The 21,002-nt window shown below is 38.4% G+C and overlaps 1 protein-coding gene and 1 long non-coding RNA gene across 2 annotated transcripts in view; one reads left to right on the top strand and one right to left on the bottom strand.

Annotated features, from left to right (window-relative positions):
* The window catches only part of TSPAN5 (tetraspanin 5), a 219,165-nt gene that overhangs the window by 115,428 nt on the left and 82,735 nt on the right, over window positions 1-21,002 (bottom strand). The window lies entirely within an intron of this gene.
* LOC110223056 (uncharacterized) lies at window positions 1,944-19,302 on the top strand. Its single transcript, XR_002328571.2, has 3 exons — window positions 1,944-2,121; window positions 16,758-16,915; window positions 19,037-19,302. It is a non-coding gene; the product is annotated as an uncharacterized LOC110223056 (long non-coding RNA).

The raw sequence follows: 21,002 nt of genomic DNA, 5'->3' as shown, positions 1-21,002 counted from the left end.
TTTGTCTAATAACTTTTCTGAGCCTTGGTTTACTCATCTATGAAATGAGAGGATTGGATCATTGATGGTCCCGAAGTCCCTTCCAACTCTAAATGAAGATCCATTTGACAAGAAATAATAAATGAAAAGGGTGTTTTTTATATTTTATTTTGAACTTAAATACAAAATAAGAAAAGAAAAAAGAAAAACTTAAATACTAAAACTAAAATAATGCAAAATGAGAAAAGAAAAAAAAGCATTGCCATGTGCATAGCAGAATGTGAGACAGGATTCAAAATATACAGCAATAAATTTCAAAAAAGCCTATATGATAAATACTATACATTGTGTTCAGTAGTGTCCATCTTTTCTTTGCTCCCTTGTAAGTTTTCTTTTGTTCTCTGCTGTGTACTTTTTACTTTGTTCTTTTTTTCACCCTTCCCTGAAGGCTACAATTAAGCATGGCTACACACACACACACACACACACACACACACACACACACACACACACACACATATACACATATACGTGTATACACATACTTACATATATACACACATATATAGAAGTATGCACACAAAGATATACACACATATACCTGTATATACATACACTTACATATACATATACTTAGACATATAGATATATAGATATATGCACATATATATAAAATTGTGCTCATGTAAATATATATATTCATATGCATCTATGTAAGACCATATTATACTTCTTTTTCCTCTGTTTCTCTGAGGGTGGATAATGTTTTCCTTTATAAGTCCAAGTCTTTTCATATTTTTCCAAGTACATCATCTCATCATTTCCGACACCACAACAATATTCCAACCTTATATTGTCTAGTTGTTTTAAATGGTCTGAAACAACATTGATGAAAGGTATTTATTTATAAAGCACTTACTATGTGACCAGAACTGTGATAAGCAATGGAGATACAAACACAAAAGCAAAAACAGTTCTTGCCCTGAAACAGTTTATATTCTAACAGGGGAGACATTTCACATAAAGGAGGGGCATTGTGGTCTGGTAATTTCCTGGGGAGTTGAATGGGACAATAGGAGTAGACAGACATATCCCTTCCAGGAACAATGGGCAAAGTTGACTTAATCCTGGTTCCAGAACTGGAGGGGTTATACTAGAGAGGGTATGGACATGAAAGATGGATAAGGGATTAGGGAGTGAAATGAGGCATAGCTGGTGCAATCAGACTGAAATAGAGAACCAGCTGAGACATTTGCCAGTCAAGACACCAATCTCCCAGAATGGAAGGGCCAGAGATGAAAGCGGTGGGGGGTAGGGAGGGTTGTAAACATCTGTTGGTTACTCAATTTCATTGCTTGGATAATTAATGCCTTAATCATTTGGGCACGCTTTCCCCAAATACAGGTAACACCTCCCATCACATGTCAGAAGATGGGCTCCCTGAAATATCTGGAAAAATAATTATATGGTAATCACCTCCTTGAATTTCATGTGATTAAGAGATTCTCAAATTCATCTTCAATGCCTACAACCCCAGAATTGTTTCTAAAGGTCAATGAAACTCTCCTCTAAACATTAATATAACTTAAAATAACTCCTCAAATCAAATTTTGGAGCGGCAGAGCTAACAAGACATCAGAGTGGGACATTTTTCAAGCCTAAGACAACTGAAGAGATTGGTAGGAGATATCTGTGCCATCAGGGTGGGGGACAGTATGAAGAGCACTGGACAGCCTCAGAGGCAGCCCAGAGGCAGAAGTAGCTTTAGGCACCCTCAGACCAGAGACAGCAAGATTGTGGGACAACTGGTCAGAAAGAGATTACAGGGGACCCTTTGCTGGCACTGCGTGCCTGGTACTTATTGGCAACCCTGTTGCCCATAAACAGTTCTAGGTCACAGTTCCAGGCATGCTTGTAGTCAGTCACAAGGCAGCCTGGTCATAGTTCCAAGGCAGAGACGAACACTAGTATTTGTGGTTGCAGCAGAGCAGTGGCCATTCCTGGGTAAGGATCAGGAAAGCAGTGACCTTCTCTCAGATCATACCACCCTGGAAGCACCAACTTGCAGACTCCCAGAACTAGCTCTAAAAAGCAACAGTATGAAAAGGCCTAAAGCTTGGGACTGCACCTCGCCACTACCAGGTGAGCAAAGACCAACTTCAGCATAAAGGGCAAAGTCAAGAAATAGGCTGGGAAAATGAGCAAATGACAACAAAATTTTTTGCTGATAAAGGCCTTATTTCTCAAATATATAGAGAACCGAGTCAAATTTATAAAAATAAGAGCCATTCCCCAATTGATAAATGGTCAAAGGATATGAACAGGCAGTTTTCAGAAGAAGAAATCAAAGCATCTATAGTTATATGAAAAAAATACTTTAAGTCACTCTTTATTAGAGAAATGTAAATTAAAACAATTTTGAGATACCACCTCATGACAAATGTTAGAAGGGATGAGGAAAAATAGGTATACCAATAAACTGTTGGTGGAATTGTAAACTGCTGTGACCGTTCTGGAGAACAAATTGGAACTATACCCAAAGGGCTATAAAAGTCCTTTGACTCAGCAACACCCCAAAGATATAAAAGGAAAAGGACCCATATGTGCAAAAATATTTGTAGCAGATCTTTTTGTGGTGTCAAAGAATTGAGTATTGAGGGGATACTCATCAACCTCGGAATGGCCAAACAAGTTGTGGTGTAGGATTGTAATGGAGTACTATTGTGCTATAAGAAATGACAAGGAGGATGGTTTCAGAAAAAGATATGGCAAGATCTATGTGAACTGATTGCAAAGTGAAGTGACAACTGGGATATCATTGTGCACGGTAACAGCAGAGTTGTAATGATGATCAACTGTGAAAGACTTGGTTACTCTGATCAATACAATGATCCAAGACAATTCCAAAAGAACTCATGATGAAAAAATGCTGTCCATCTCCAGAGAGAGAACGGATGGATAAACTCCAAATGCAAACTAAAGTACATTTTTCTTGCTTTCAGTGTTTTTTGCCTTTTTTTTGCAACATGGATAATATAGAAATATGTTTTGCATAAGTTCACATGTATAATTAACTGATATCATTTTGCTTCCCTTCTGAGCAGGTGGGGAAGGGTTGGGAGGGAGGGAGGGAGAGAACTTGAAACTCAAAATTTAAAAAGAAAAGAATGTTATAAATGAATCTCAAAAAAATTAAGAAGAAAAAAGAAAGTAATGAAGAAAATATGAATAATACAGATTAATTTTTTTAAAAAGGACAACGAGCTTGATTTCTAATCCTAGATAAATTTAAGACTGTATAGAGAATAGAAGCAATAGATTCTGAGCTCTTAGGCAGCTAGGTGGCACAGTTGTATATAGTTAGATCTGAAGCCTGAAAGACCTGAGTTCACATCCAGGTACTGACATTTATTACTAGTTGTGTGACCCTAGGTAAGTCACTTTAGGTCTCTGAGCCTCAGTCTCCTCACCTGTAAAATGGAAATAATACCAGTACCTACCTCACAGGGTTGTTGAAAGGATAAAATGAGCTAATGTTTCTAGAGCAATTTTCAAATCTTAAAAAGTTATATAAATGCTAGCTTTTTTTAAATGAAGCAGCCATGAAAATTCAATATTACTTCCAAGTATTACTCGAAATTCCTTCCAATTACTTTCAAGAGTTATGCCAAACTATATTTCCTTTTTTTAAATATAGATTGTCAAATCAGAGAGATGCTACACAGGTATATGCATGTGCACACAGACACACATTAGTATGAGAGACTTGGCCAGGTACCAAGTGCCAAGATGAAATTCAGGTATTTTATTTATGTCTACATATGTGTATACGTTGAGTAGGGCTCTTAGGAGGAAGAGTGATGGTGCAGGAGAGAGTACAAAAAAAAGCCCAAAGAATGTCACCCTAGGCCATACTAATAAATAGAATCATGATGTCCAGAAGAAAAGAGTTCTCTTAATCATGTCCTCCTCTGCCTTGGGCAGATCACATCTGTAATACTGTATTATGTACGGGGTATTACATTTTAGGAAGCACACTGACAAATATGAGCATATCCAGAAGAAGGGACTCCTCATTAAAGAGGACTATAGAATGTTCTGTGCAAGCATAGATGGGTTGAGGGAACTTGGAACATTCACCAGATGTGATTAACCATATCTCCAGGTACTTAAAGAGCTACAATGTGGAAAGACCCGTTCCGCTTGATCCCAGAGGGTAGAACTAGAAAAAAGTGGGTAGATATCAAAGAGAGACAGCTTCTGGCTCTGTGGCAAGAAAGGCTTTCTTTAAAATTTTTATTTTTTTTACTATTAGAGCTATTCAAAAAAGACTGCGTTGGGAAGTAGTACATTTCACATCACTGATAGTATTTATGTGCCAGTCAAAGCTGCATTGCCACAGGGTAAGACATATCGAAAAAGGAATCCTTATCTCAGTGAAATTTGAATTAGATAGATGGTCTATCAGATGTTGTCCACTCTGAGATTCTGTGGTTTAGTAATACTCTTTTATTCTATCAACACAAATCACCTCAACTGAAATGCTCCTGTACATGGAGTCGGACAGAGGAAATAGGAGAAATTGCAATGGGAAAGATTTGGACTTAGCTACAATGAAAATCCTCTCTGGGATAAAGAAAGATAGCCATCTGTCCCAGATGGATTGAGCAGTCTGCCGAGAGTCAGGGAAGAGACACTGGATGGTCTCAGAATCTTCCTCTATGACAGAAAATTAGCTGAACACAAAAACCAGAAATATTGGGATAAACACAGAGTGGCAGTCTCTTACCACACCCTCCACTCCTATCCTCAAAACTCATAAGGACCAATAATAATAGTTAAGATTTCACAAGCAGAATTAAGGAGGAAACAGGAACCCTTTAAGCCAGTTCCTGGTGGGTGGGTGGCACAGCGGATAGACAGTGGATGACTTGGAGTCAGGAAGACATGGGTTCAAATCCAGGCTCAAATATTTACTAGCCATATAGCCCTAAGCAATCCATTTAACTTCTCTGTGATTTAGTTTCCTTGTGTATAAAATGGGGAAAATAACAGCCCCAAACTCATGTGAGGATAAAATCAGATAACACAGACCTGGAACAGTCTATACACACATATATACATGTACATACACATAAAAATATATAAAAATCAAAATACTGTCCTCCAGTAATTTATATTCTACTGGGGGACTACAACATGTTTACGCAGAGAAGCACTGGCTAAGTTCTTACTATGTGCTAAGCACTGTTCTAAGAGCTGAAGATACAATTATATAAAGATATATTGCATACAAATATAAAATGGAGATGGCTCCCGGAAATTGGTATCCAGCCAAGAGAGTTACAAGCGGCAAAGACAAAGATCTTGGATGGCATAACAGAGACCTCGATTGTCATGCCATTTTCCTGAGGCAAAGTAGTGCTGATTTGATTACAGTTCTCAGATCAAGAAGTGAAGGAAGGTAAGGGGGTAGAAGGGGCAATAGGGGCAGTTTATTGGTAGGCAGGATGAGAAATTACTAGGGTGAAGATGAGGACCCATAAATCCCAGGGTCTTCAGAAGCCAGTGGCTTAGCTCCTCCTGGAGCAGTGTCTGCATTACTGCAGTAGGTTATATGTATATATGTGTGTATATATGTGTGTGTGTGTGTGTGTGTGTATCTGTGCGTGTGTGTGTGTGTGTGTGTGTGTGTGTGTGTGTGTGTGTGTGTGTGTGTGTGTAGTTCAGAATAATACCTCAATTGGTGCTTAAGGAAGGAAGTGATAATGGGGATGGGGCAGAGAGGGGAGAATAGGCTTCTTAAAGTAAAGGCTTTTTAAAGGCTCTCTCGCTCTTGAGCTGAGATTGGAAAGGGGTTAGGGAGTTCCAAGAGGCAGAGATGAAGGAGGGAGAATATTCCAGGCATGGAGGGCAGCTTCTGCAAAGGCATGGAAATGGAAAATGAAACATTATGAGGAACAGCCAGACCTATTTGACCGGAGCACAAACTTCTTGATGAGGAGTAGCATGCCAGGAAAGGCAGGCTACAGGCAGCTTGAGAAGGCCTTTCAATTTTAAAATAGATGAGTTTGTATTTTGTCCTAATATGGAAAGACACCAAAGCTTCATAAGCAGAAAAGTGACATAGTCAAATCTGTATTTTAGGTGTATTAATTTAGCAGCTTTGTGGAGGATGGATTGGAGAGGGAAGATACTCAATACCAGGGGCCAGACACCCTAACTTCTGTCACAGCTAACCCTCCCAACTCTCTGGACTTTTATTACATCTTGTCTCTGCCCACGTATCACCACCCCCTCCCTTTTTAGCTCCTTCTTATAGGTTGTCTTCCTTAATTAGACTATAAGCTTCTTGAAGGTAGACTGTCTTTCTGCTTGCATTTGTATTCTAAATGCTTGGTACAACGACAAGTACGGACAAAGTGCTTAATAAACACTATATCTATCTATCTAGAAAGGGACAGAAAAATCCCTCATGTGACAATTCACCAAAGTGGCTTGCTTAATTAAGGTCACACAGGTGGCTAGTAGCTAGACTGCGAATCTACTTCCTTGTACTCAAACCTTAGCGTCTATTCCTCTGTACCAAACTAGTCCAGGTGGGAGATAATAGCCTGAACTAAGAACAAAAGGAAAGGTCCCATAAATTATATTTTTCCCGGCAACCTTAATTCCGGCTTTTGATTCATCTAGCCTGGCATTTGACATGATGTACTCTGCATATAAGGTAACAATATACAACCTTATCATACTCCTTTTCCAATCTTAAACCAATCAGTTGTTCCATGTTTGATTTTAACTGTTGGTTTCTTGGACTGCATACAGGTTCCTCAGGAGACAAGTCAGATGATCTAGTACTCCCATCTCTTTGAGGACTTGCCAAATTTTGTTGTGATCCATACCTTTGTGACCAAAAGGTATGTGACCACACCTTTGATTAAAGGCTTTAGTGTAGGCAATGAAGCAATAGATGTTTTTCTAGAACTCACTTGCTTTCTCCATAATCCAGCTAATGCTGGCAATTTGGTCTCCAGTTCCTCTGCCTCTTAGAAAACCATCCTGTTCTGGTAATCTTCAGTTCAGCTGAAGCCTAGCTTGCAGAATCTTATGCATAATCTTGCTGGCATTTGAAATGAGCTCAACTGTTCAGTAATTTGAACATTCTTTGGCATTACCCTTCTTTAGGATTGTGATCTTTTCCAATCCAATGGCCACTGCTGTGTTTTCCAAATTGGCTGGTACATTGAGTGCAGCACTTTAATGGTATCATCTTTTAGGATTTTAAACAGCTCGGCTGGAATTCCATTGCCTCCACTAGCCATTGTTAGCAATGCTTCCTAAGACCCACTTGACCACATTCTTCAGGATGGCTGGTTCTAGATCAGTAGTAACCACAGTATTGTGGTTATCAGTAATGTTAAGATCTTTCTTGCATAGTTCTTCTGTACATTCTCAACACTTCTTTTTAATCTCTTCTACTTCTGCTAAGTCTCTACCATTTTTTATCATGCTTATTTTTTCATGAAACATTCCCTTGATATCTCTATTTTTCTTGAAGAAATCTCTTGTCTCTCTCATTCTATTATTTTTTTCTATGTCTCTGAATTGTGCATTTAAGTAAACCTTTTTAGCTCTGCTTGCTCTTCTCTGGAATTCTGCAGAACTCTTCACTATGACCTGTCCATGTTGGGTAACCCTGCACGGCATAGTTCATAGTTTCATTGAGCTACACAAGCCCTTCTGCCATGACAAGGTAATGATTCAAGAAGGATCTAATTCCATGTATGGGGTGCTCAGATAGGACTAGGACCTCTGGTATGAGGGCTTGCCAAGCCCTTTCAGGGCTGTTCATCTACTTTTGGTGTCCACATGGCACTTATCTCTCACCTATAGCTCCAAAAAGCTTTAGCATGCGCAGTGGAACACACCCCAGTAAAACCATCTTGGCAGATGGGCTAAACCAGGTTGAGACCAAGGGGTCTCAAACCTGTTGGCAAGTTAGGGGGGGTATCTACCCCAAACATGTGAAGACTTCCCCTGGTGGAATGAGCAGATGAGAACAATTTGTTCCAACATCCATGAAGTAGTTGAAGCAGGCACTGTGGAGTGCTTAGAGCTTGGTTAGACATTGAAGACTCCAAGGTTATCCACTGCAGCCCAGGCCATCACCAGTCATCTCAATTTTTGTCTTGTCACTGGACTTTGAGGAGTGAGGCTAATGAACTTGTGCAACTCTGACTTCCTTAAATCCAATTTACTCATGAGTCTGAGATATCACCTCATGACATCATTGGTCCTCGTCCAAAATGAAGGCCAAACAACAACAATGAACAACAATTCCATGGCCATCAGCTAATGGGACTAATCAAAGAAAAGGGAAGGTAAAATGACCAATCCTGTATCAGAGGCTCTTTGGATAACTTGATGACTGTTTCTAGGGCAGTTTGGAGAGCCAATTCACCATGGGCTTAACTCCTTACAGATATTTTAAAGTAAACTTTCTGCTGAATTGCCTTCACCCATGGATATGCAGCTATACAAAGTCCATTAAAGGTTGGGCTGAAATAGCCCATCACATGATTGGAAGCAAGGAAGCCAATAAGATGCATAGTAGAATCTGTACCATGAAAATCCAAATCGTCAAATAATTACATTCCAGGGACCCAGAATTCCATACATGTCACAGAGAAAGTTGGAAGTAGAAAAAGTAAAATGGAAGTGATGGTGGTGTCTAAGCCAGTAGTCTCCAAAAACTTTTGGTTATGTAACCCCCAGTAAGAAATTTCTGAGCACACACCCTCAACTTACGTATATTTACTTTTTCATAAATTATATATTTACTTTACTAATTTTACATACATTACAAAACACAAAAAAGTAATTTAAATGAGATACAAATAAAATGATTGAAATATTTATCAATAGTATAAAAAAGTTTTGCTCCTACTAAAAATATTAATAACTTTTTCTTAGCAAAAACACTAGGAAAAAGTATGCTTCATTACTTTTTATGATAGTGGTTTAACATTTTGTGTTAGATAGAACCAGACCTCTGAATTACTGTAAGTTCAGTTTATTTTGATATTAAGTTTTAGTGGCAGGGAGGAGCAGAAAGAGAAAGCTCACAAAGATACTTTAGTTTAGGGTCTGGTTTTGTTTTGTCTATTCCATCCCCCAATTATGCAAGTCTTGTTGAAAGTTAACTAACAATTATGCATCTTCCTTAATGTTGATAAGTGGTTCTTACAAATTTGTCAAAAAGGGTTGCATTGTAATATTTCAAACAAATAGATTAAAAATATACTAAAACCTTTCACTTTGAAGACTTTTAAAACATGTTAGAAAATTCTGTTCTCAAGTTATTTTTTTAAGTATACAGATGGAAGAGTTTTGTAGCTGATACATTTACATCATTTTTAGCAACCCAGAGAAGAGAGACTAAATCTAGGAGGAGAGGGTAGTCAACAGTGTCAAAGGCTGCTGAAAGATTCAGGAAAACCAGAACTCAAAAATGTCCATCAGAATTGATAAATACAAGATCACTGGCAACTTTGGAGACAGCAATTTCAACTGAGAAGTCAAGGACAGTGAGAACCTATGTAATTACAAGATGGCAGTGCTCTCAAAGGAGATAAGAAAATTCAAAAGAAGAATTTCTTGGGAAAAGATAATGCGACAAGATCTTCAATGCAGCTCATAATCCATCTATGTCTGCTCAGCTGGTGCATCAAAAAGTGTGTCCATGCATGGAGGGATAGGTGTGGAGAGGAATTGTTACTCATCTCTCACTTCCCTAGAGCAGAGTTCTCTCACCTAAAGGTGCCTCATCAGTCATGAAGTGAAGAAGGGCTGGGTTCAGGGATGAAGGCAGGGTAGGTTGAGGATTTTATATGTTCCTTGGATGAGTGCCTGGAATTTTGAACTATAACAGATGAAGATAGTGCATTGGAAATAAGGCCAGGACCAACCTCTGATTGGTTAGTCACACACCTCTCGAGGTCCCCACTTGGGAGACTCCACTAGTCTAAGCAAAAGAAATATCAAAGACTTCTTAAAAATCAAACAACATGCATACTCACCAATCGAAAGCAAAGCTCAGTTAATGAAAATATAATTTCTCATCTGCAAGGCTAATCATTTAATGAGAGTACCTCAATATTAACTTATACAGTTCATCAACCTACTTCATAAGCTCATTGCAAAGGCATATTTTTCTGTATTATACAAGAGATTATGATGAAGGATAATATAAATGGCATATTTAGGAGAGACGGCGTCAAACACAGGCACCATAGTACCTGCTCAAAAATCAGGATGAACTTTTTTTTGAATGAACAAATCCCAGGGCAGAGAAAGAAAACAAGGCTCAGGATTCCAATGACAGCTTTTTAATGGGTCAAGCATACCCTGCCATTGGTCATACCAGGTCAGAAGACATGGGTCAACTGTCTTCTGGCACTTTTTCAGTTACAGAGGTTTCCAGAAGTGAAAAAGATTCCAATAAATTCACTTAGTCAACTATGCAGAGTTGGTCAGAATTCAGGATGAACATAACTTTCCTAATCCTACTTCCAAGACAGGATTAAGGCCACTGCCCTTATCCTTATGGTTCAAAGTTAATCCCTGCTCAAGAAAAAAAATTCTGGCCTTGTTCTTTTATCTCCATCAATGACTCTTTGTCCCTATTCTCTCATATCTACCCTTCTGCCTCCCAGGGTTGTGTGAGGATAAGAGGAGATAATATTTGTAAAGTGCTTTGCAAACCTTAAAACACTATGTAAATGCTAGATATTATGATGATAATAATTATAATAATCATATTTAACATTTAATATTTATGGTATTTTATAATTATATGTATATTTAATGACATAATGACACTATAATTATATTGTTATAATTGCTGTGGCAATTATATATAATTATGTAACACAATCACATTTATAATTAAATTATCACAATATAAGTATATATTATATATGTATATTATATTTGTATACAATACACAATATTATACAATATATTGTTTTATTTCAATGTTATTTTATCACAATGTCATTATATTTAATCAGCATACACTTATAATAATATAATCATTGTGATAATCATAATTATCATAATAATAAGTAGTATGTAGATAATGCTTTAAGGTTTGCAATGTGCTTTACAAATATTATCTCACTAAAGCCTCACTACTACCCTGATAGGGGTTCTTATTATCCCCACCTAACAGAAGAGGAACTAAGGATGACAGAGCTTAAACTAAGGATGTGACTTGCCCAGGGTCACAATGAGTATGAGTATGGAGTATAATAAGTACATAGCTGGATTTGAACTCATGTCTTTCTGCCTTAAGTTCCCCTTTCTAACTTTATCCACCGCACTACTTCACTCCCTGATCATTATTTTCCAATCACTTCAACCCTATCCCTACCCAGTTCATAACCTCCTCAGCCCTCTGATATCCTCCCTCAGTCATTAAAAAATTCTCCTTTACCCCAGATTTCTTTGCTATACACACTCTTTACATTTTCTTGTTAACAGAAACCTGGCTCTCTCTAAAAAAAAAGAGAGTGAGATCCTAGCTACCCCCCTCCCCAATCTATCCTGGTGTTCTCATTTCCCTAAAGCACTATGCCTGGAGGAAGAATAGGCATGCCCCTGGCTTCTCAGTGCCACCTGCAGACTTTTCCCTGTATGTTCATCACTAAGCAACCTTGCCTCCTTTGAGCCATCATCAACACTCTTGTCCAACTCCTTGCTCCTGTAATCTGTGCTCTGGTTATTTTTCCCTCCTTTTTCAAGGAATTTACTCTAAGGGAGGGTCATACTCTTGACCCAACACCCATCACTCATGGCAGAAATGTCTTACTTCATCATTGCGGTCCGAGAATCCAGATCAGTGCCTTGCTCGTAATATGACTCTTTCCTCTAATTTCACTCCATTGCTCAACTGTTTGCAAACCAACTTCTGATATAGTCCTATTGAAACTACTCTATCCAAAGCCAACAAAATTATTTCTTCCTGTTAAATCTAATGGGCTTTTCTTAGTCCTTTCTCTTTCGGTACTTCTCTGCTGCACTCCTGCATTTAAAAGGCCTGAAGATCTTACTATGTGCTGGGCACTATGTTAAAAATAAGTGAGATAGTCCCTGCCCTCCAGGAGTTTCCATTCTAATAGAAGACATCTAGCCAAGCAAGAGTTGGAAAGCAGGTGGAGGCATTCTTGAAAATGGCTTTGGAATGTTATGGTAAACCCAAGGTAAGAAGAGTTCACCAATCAGAACCCAGATTCCCAAGGTTGGAAGTACGATGGGAGGATCTTCACCATATCTCCCCTCCAGGGCACTCTATCATCCCTGGAATTTATAACACAGCTCCTGGTTCTCCTCTTACTTAGCTGAACACTTCTCAGTCTCCCTTGTTGGACCATCACTAATCTATCACACCTAGGAAGTGTAGATGCCCCTCAAGGCTCTGATCTATTATTCTCCAGACCATAAAACCAAGCAGTTTAAATTCAACAAAAACATTTCATGGAAATCTATCCTTTTATTTAGTCTTCCAGGGAGGCCATTCTAGCTGATCTCTTCCATGATATACTGAGCCACTCTTCAGTAAGCAGTAAAACCACCTTAGTTTCATACCTCTAAACCAAGTCGGACTCTGGCTATGCCCTGACAGAGACCTGCAATCTTTTTTTCTTTTCTTTTGTAATTAAAAAAAAAAAGAAAGAAAAGGTAAGTATCTGCACTTGAAAAAAAATAGGAAAAGGCAGGGTACAAAGAAAGAGAAAGAGCTCTGGTTACAAGAGAACTCAGTATTTTTTTTAAACCACAGTGAAAGCAATAATTCATTTTTAAAGCTACAAAGTATTTTGTAGTCTATTTTACATACAAAATAGAAATATTTCATTGTGAATCTATTTCATCTATTTCATCGTGAATCTATTTCATCTATTTCATCGTGAATCTAAAAACTATTCTTAGCGTACACTGTATTTCAACTCCTAGCCATGAAGATGAAAGCAAAAACCAACATGAAGACTAGTAGGAAAGACGTTGACAGAGTGGGTCAGTCTAGCTCTGGTTTCTTGCGTGTGTGTGTGTGTGTGTGTGTGTGTGTGAGAGAGAGAGAGAGAGAGAGAGAGAGAGAGAGAGAGAGAGAGAGAGAGAGAGCACCCAAGTGTTCACTTGTACATATGAATGAGAAGCTTAAGACAAGTATCATGGTTAGAAAGCCTGCCTCAGATCCAAGAAAACACTGGTTCAAGCGCAAGCTCCCCAAGTGCCTATTCACTTGACTGCTCAGTGCCTCTGACAACTCTCTGAGGCAATGTTGCAGAAAAGATGCAAATCTGAATTGGTTGAAAAAGTTCCTCACCTGGAGCTCCCCACCTGGAGGACATCACAGGCCTAGTTTAAAAAAATATATAGAAACATGTACATAAATAAGGTGATGCTCAACACACACACACACACACACACACACACACACACACGCCCTGAAAGCTTGCAGGAAGGGCTGCATTCATTTGTATATATGAATACATGTGTGCATACAATATACATAAATATATAACTGCTACATTCATACATAAATACATACTATATATAGTTTAATATATGTATATAAAACAAGACTCTTTGCTTCCTTCCAACTATCTCCCTCTTACTTTCAAATAACTCCATTTCCAATTTAGGGACCAGCTGAAGCCTGGAGGCAATTGACTTTTTTTCTTTGAGTTTCATTTGAGGCTCTAGAGACAAAGAAAGGAAGAAAGGGAAATGACATTAGGGCAAATAGGTCTCATTATACGATACTAAACTGGGACTACGTTAAAGGACGGTCATACTCTAAAATAAAAGCAAGACACTCATTTAGGAAGCCACCTCCTGTCTTTGAGGCTTACAGAAAATTAAGGATGGCTAGAAGAGATTCTTTTAATAGTAGAAACCAGGTAAGTGGGTCAAGATTAGAAAAGGATATCACTTTTCTGCAGCCTTGGCTAAGTACAACTCTTCACATGGCAGCTTTTTCAGGAAAGGAACAAGAATTCATATAGCATCTACAATGTGCCATGCACTGTGCTAAGCATTTTTACAAATATTATCTCATTTGATCTCACAACAACCTTGGGAGGTAGATACTATTATTATCCCCATTTTACAGTTGAGGAAACTGAGGTGGGAGGAGGTTAAGTGACTTGCCCGGGTCACTCAGCTATATATATATATATATATATATAGTGTCTGAGGCTGTGTATTCCTGACTCCAAGCGGCAGCTAGGTGGCAGAGTGGATAGAATGCCAGGTCTGGAATCAAGAAGACTCATTTTCCTGAGTTCAAATCCAGCCTCACAGAGTTACTAGCTGTGTGACTCTGGGCAAATCACTTAACCATGTTTGCCTCAGTTTCCTCATCTGTAAAATGAGGTAGAGAAAGAAATGGAAATCCATGCTAGTATCTCTGCCACAAAAACCTCAAATGGGATTACAAAGACTCAGGCATGACCGATATTCCTGATTCCAAGCCTAGCGCTCTATCCTCCCCGCTGCCTGGTAATAGTCCATTTGCAGGTCCATTATCATAACTTCCAGACCTTGTATTTTTCTCTAGGGCTTATATTTCAGATCTAAATTATGTGTTTAGTGTCTTTGGACAAATATTCTTGCAACATTTAAACCACTGAATTGATGGTCACTATTGAAAATGAAAAATGAATTTAAAAGGAAAATCTCCCTGAAGGAAATTCTCCCTGTGTAGCTTTTTCCTAAACCTCCTCTCTCAGTTCATTTTCTTCCTCCAGCGTTGCTCTTTCATATCTCTATTTTTCCTGCTAATCCCTCAGAAGGGATAATTACCCAGTCAAAATTGCATCACACTACAAACAAGGCCCAACAAGGAAGAATACCAGCATGGATTAACTCCTCATTTGTTGCATTAACAACCCAATACACTGTAAACTGTATTAAGACTGCTGTACATCTTGTGATTGGCCTATGCTCAGCAAAGAAAAGGATTCTTTCTTTTTGTTCTCAGCTGAACTGACATCCTGATGCAAAAAGAAGGGGGAACGGGAGGAGAAACAGCATTTTTTTCAAAATAACTTGGGCAGTGGGGAATGTGCCTATAAAAAATGTGAGTATGGCTTAAGGGGCACATGGCAAACAAACCAGATTATGGTCAATTTCACAAGAAGTTGATGTCACTTAGAGACCCCTTGGGGAGTGAGCTCATATGCTGACAGAAAATCCCATCCTTGCTGTTACTTCTGAATTTGTATGAAAAAAAATGTTGCCTAGCACTGAATTCATATAAATTTGGAAAGAAAGCAAAAGTACAATATGTACCACTAAGAGAAAAAAAAAGGATGAAAAAGATGGAAAAAATTTTTCATTGAAATCTATCTCCCTCTTTACAAGAAAGCATTTTACTCTTAGATAGCCATCTGAATAGAATCCCATCAGGGTCTCCTAATGATCGAAGCCATTGTATTAATGGCCAAAAATCCCTGGGTAAACAGTTTTACAATGCAGAGCTTTCTGAGGAATTCCTTGGGCCAAAGAGAAAATGTAGTTGAAATCTTCCCACTAGTCTATCTTTCACGTGGTTATTTAATGTTTAGTGAGTCCCAATATTAAATTAAGCTATGTGCTTAGCCTAGTACCCACAAAGGACCCACGATTACAAATAGCTTTGAGTTCTCTAGCTGAGAAAGGAGTTCAATACGTTTTTTTAAAAAAAAAAAAATACATTAGGGGAAGTCCAAACTAACAAAGTAAAAGGATGTACTCTTTCATGAAACTAGAGAATTCAAGCAGACCCTAACCCTACCAGTTTAGGCCTCTTCACCTTCAATATTCAGATAACTAAAAAAGCAAAATTATTTATGCGGCTGATTTGGCTTTCCAATTCATTTTGCTAATAGACATCCAGATTTATGCATTCTTGTCTCAAAGCTCTAACAAACATTATCTACTTTAGCCTTCTCTCGACTTTACAGGAAAATGAACTCATATACATAATCTTGAGCCAATATTCAGAATAAGGATGAAAATTGAAGTCATTAAAATTACTTCATGTTCTATCTTAAAGTAAAAGGAGAAAAATTCAGCCTATGGCCTTGGTCAAATTCCAATGTAAATTTATTTCATTCAGCTAGTGTCCTCTTTCTTCTCCTCTCTTTACCCACTTGTTCTCCCCTGTAGATTCACTGGGCTTTTATGTACCATGTTTATATGTTTCCCAAGTGCTTAGCACTGTGCTAGGCACACAGTAGGTCCTTAATAAATGCTCCTTGACTTGAATTTATTTGCTAAAACTATTTTAAGGAAACATGTGACTGAGGATATTGATCTGGAAGTTAAATCACATAGAAGCTACAGTTATGTATGGCTACAGTACTTAAAAATGAACCCTATGAAATCTGCTCTTCATTGCTTGTTTATTTGTTTGCTTCTTGAAGTAAATAAGTTATGAAAGGCTAAAGGAACTGGGTTAGGCTGAGGATAAAAAGAAAGAGCCATGGTTTATTAATGGTAGTCAGATAGGGTATACTATTAGAAAATTAGCCATATCTTCCTCATCTCCGACTGAAGGACAAAGGGGCTTAAACTGAAACAACATGAATCCAATTTGAATTTTAAAATTTTGTTGACAGTAATGGCAGAATGGGTTATAATAATTTACACTGCCCCTCAAAGTTTTCAAAGTGCTATATATAATTATCATGTGACCACCCAATGAAGTAGGTATTATTATCCCTGTTTTACAGATGGTGAAGCAATACACGGTCATACGGTATTGGAGAGGAACTTGAACTCAGGCTGCCTTCCTGATATAGGCTTTATACACTAGGATTAAACTCTCTTTTTTGGGAGAACCCATTTCAGGAGGATCGGAAGAAGAGACAGGGCACAGCTACTGCTTAGGGTAAGTAGGGATGCAAAATCAACAGAGATAAGAAAGACCTGATTGATTGAAATTTTGCTTCTATTTTCTCTGACAAAGGAGAACGAACTTTGAACTACAAAGGACAGAACTAAAATGGTTAATACAAAGAACAAATGAGGAGATTGTTTGTATGGTCCTGTTTGGAAACAGGGGAGCTGGACCACCCAGGATGCTGCCCAAGTAGATTCTGTGCAGTGGTTCACAAGCTGGCTGCCACTCCACTCATACCAGTGAGGGTCACTCCAATCTCTATACTCTCCCTGAGAGTAAGCATGGGGTTATCAGGGGTGGGAAACCTGCAGCCTCGAGGTAACACGTGGCCTTCTAGGTCCTTGGATGTGGCCTTTTGACTGAGTCCAAGTTTTACAGAACAGATTCTTTTATTAAGGGGATTTGTGCTTTAGGGCCACACTTGTGGACCTAGAGAGCCACGTATGGCCTCGAGGCCACAGGTTTCCCATCCCTAGGCTAGCTTTTAGTAAAGCAAGCAGATAGAGTAGGTTAAGTAATTACAGAAGGCTTTAGAGAGGAAATAATACCTAGCTAGCATTGATCTAGCACTTTACATACATTATCTCATCTGCTCTTTTTCCCCAGCCAACATTTACTGAGGAGCCATGAAAGCATACTACCTCTGGTGGTATAGAGAAAACTGTATATCAGCTCCCACTGGCAAGTGAAGGAAATATGGGCTAAGAACTTAATTCCTTGGAAAAAGTACCCCCTACTTACACTTCATTCAGTATAAAAATAAATAAGTGAAAGGGATTTTGCCCTTCATAAAAGAATAGGTAAAATCAGGATTTTCACTACTTTTTTTTTAGTGTCCTAAGATTCTAGAGACATAGCCTACATAGTAATCATTCACTATCTGAGCCTCAGTTTCCTTACTGGTAAAATGGGAATGAAAAATAATGCTAGAATATACTTAACTTCTTAAAAGCTTTTAATCATCAAAGGAGATAATGTTTATAAGGTGTTTTGTTTTTATTATAAGAGTTTTCAGGGGACATTTCAAAAGCCTGGAGGAAGTATGATAAAGTACTTAAAGGAGGGACTTGAGAGGCAGCAAGCACAATGGAAAAAATAGGGGATTTGCAGTCAGAGAGCATGAGTTCAAATCCATCCTCAGACACTTACTAGATGTGTAGCCTTGGGCAATTCATTTAATTTCTCTGGGACTCAGTTTCCTCATCAAATAAGGAATGTTTGACTTAATGGCCTCTGTTCCCTTCCAGCTCCAAATCTGTTATCTGTTATCCTATGACTTCAATTATTGACACATCTGTTGGGGGAAACTCACTCTCTCTCTCTGTCTCTCTCTCTCTCTCTCTCTCTCTCTCTCTCTCTCTCTCTCTCTCTCTCTCTCTCTCTCTCTCTCTCCTTCCCTCCCTCCCATCCTTCCTACTTCCTACTTATCAAATTCAAGTCACTTAGACTATGAACTATATTCTTATGTACAGAAAGAACTGACAGCTGGGATTATAGAACACCATCTGATATTTCATAGCACATGGAGAATAGAAGAGATTGGAAGAAGGGATTTGAGAAGGGTATGTGTTGTTCCAATTTTCAAAAAAAAATGAGAACAGAATCCAAGAGCTACAAGTCAATGATCTTGACTTTAATTCCTTTATTCATTTTTTTTTGTAAGCATGTAGTATACATCAGTGTAGTACAGGGCTTCTTATCCTGATGTCCATGGACATGGACAGGGAAAACATTTTGGTAACTATTTCAATAGAACTGGTTTCCTCTGTAACCCTATGATTTTCATTGTATGCATTTAAAACATTATTCTGAGAAGGGGTCCATGGGATCTACCAGACCACCAAAGGTTCCCATGACATAGACAAAAAGTTAAGACCCTACTCTAGCAGAATGGAAGCTTCTTAAAGGCAGGGATAGTCTTACTTTTCCATTCATAGCCTCACCACCTAGCATATTCCTGATAGTAGCTGGTTTATAAACGCTTTTTGATGAACTATAGCTACCTCAGTTCTGGGCATCTTCTTGTTTCTAAGGTGATTCAAATAAGCTTTCCATTTAGAGCTTCTATTTAGAGTCCCTCTCTAAAGTGATGATTCTTTCTTCCTCTAGAATCTAGAGTCTACTGAGAGGAGAAGTGCAAAGCATATCTATGACTCTCACAAAACAAGGACATACAACAAATGCAAGTGGAAAGAAAGTTACGAGTTCCATTGCTCATTGGCCCAATTTTCCGAGCTTGCTACCTAGATCATCCAGAAAGAATGTCCTGTCAAAACTATCGCCTTGTGGAATCAAACTTACTTTTAGCCCAGGTGAATGGCAGACATGTTGATAATCTACCCTAATGGTTTTATTTCAGTGTCAATAAATTTGGTCTAGAGCTAAACATTAAGCTCTTCTTTTACTATTCGGCAGTTACTTAACTCAATTTTTTTTTAATGTACAAGCTGTTCTGAAGTTTAAAAAGCTACACAAATGTTTGCTATAATTACTGAAGAAATTTAGGCAAAACAGTTTTATTTTAATTTTTTTTCAAGCAAAGCCCTGAACATTTTACAAGAAAAATATATCCCTCCTTGTTTTTCTCCCCTTCTCTGATAACCAGTGGAGACATTTTGGAAAACACAACTCTCTCCTTTTACTGCTTTCTCAAGCACAAAAGAACAATGGACCATACACACAGTGGCCCTTATATAATTACTTTTCGATAAACCAGGGTATCGGTTTCCTAGGTTACAAGTAAAAAAAAGCACAGATATGTCTAGCGCATTTAATATGTAAATGAATTAGGTCACACCAGTCATATTTCACTAAACAGGAGAGAAAGCCTGTAAATCATTCCATTTCTCTTCCTGTAGTTAATAGGTGGAATTTGATTTGGAGCTATTATAAGCCATGTAATGATTCTCCTATGGCAACACGGTTACCAAAATAAATTCCAAAAGAAAGTTTGGTACAATTAATGAAGTGAAAAATCAGTTTATGTCGAAAAGGTTAAAATGAAGAAAGAGGAGAAGACAGCCCTGAACCTAATCCTACACAGCAGAGGTTCTTAATCTAGGATTCATAAATTGGGGGGGCTTAAATAAATATTTTGATTACTATTTCAATATAATCGGTTTCCTCTGTAATCCTATGCATTTTATTTTATCCGGTTAAAAACATTATTCTGAGAAATGGTTTATTGGCTTCACCAGCCTGCCAAAGGAGTTTGTGACCCAAAAAGAGGCTAAGAAACCCTGCTAGGCAGTGTTTCTGCAGCTACTGTTTGCACCAAGAATAGCCCAGCACACCCACCCTGGCCAACTCAGGAAAACGAACAGCTGAAGTTCCCATGTCTCTTCCTACTAAGCCAGTGGTATACACAGGAAAGTCATGGTACATGGCAGAGGAGAGGCTTCTTAAAGCCAATGGGAAGCCAAGAAAAGCAGGGCTAATGTGATCCTGGCATCTTGGACAAATAAGAAAGAATCTTGTGTATCTGCCATTGGGAGGCAGAGAAGACCAGTGGCCAGAAGTGGGAGGCTAATGGAAAAGTCACCATTATCCCTTTGAACACTATCCACCAGTAACCAGAAAGTAGCTGCTTTCCAGCCTTTGGGAAAAGTGGACCAGAGCCAAGGCGAGGGGAGCAGGTCAATTCCTAATACAATAATAAAAATGAATGTGTGCATTTGGGGGATGAGAAAGGAATAAGGAAGAATCATCTCTTTTGTGTGCTCAGCTCCAATTAGAAAACGGTGCTCGCGTAGGGACCCAACAAGCACCCTGACAGACAACTCTGGAATGCTGGAGTAATGAGACACAATGATTTCTAGCTTTCTTAGCTGCAAACAAAGCCCCATTGTCTTTTCATGGGCATTTCTGCTGCCAATACTTCTCACAGGCTACAAAGCTACCCAATTATCAGTCTCTCCCATTCTCCCTGACCTATTTCCCTTCTTCTCAACAAGACATAATATTAAATGTGTATTTAAATATACATTTAACACTACCTTTAAAAATTGGCCTGGCAAAAACAACTTGGGGCACACCGGAGAGGGGACCCCAAACAAATCTCGTTTACAAAAACTAA

This window comes from Phascolarctos cinereus, unplaced genomic scaffold (genome assembly GCF_003287225.1).
Source record: "Phascolarctos cinereus isolate Bilbo 61053 unplaced genomic scaffold, phaCin_HiC Scaffold_9;HRSCAF=440, whole genome shotgun sequence".
NCBI lineage: Eukaryota > Metazoa > Chordata > Mammalia > Diprotodontia > Phascolarctidae > Phascolarctos > Phascolarctos cinereus.
The sequence above is the reverse complement of the archived record's forward strand: the minus strand, read 5'-3'. Positions and strand labels throughout refer to the sequence as shown.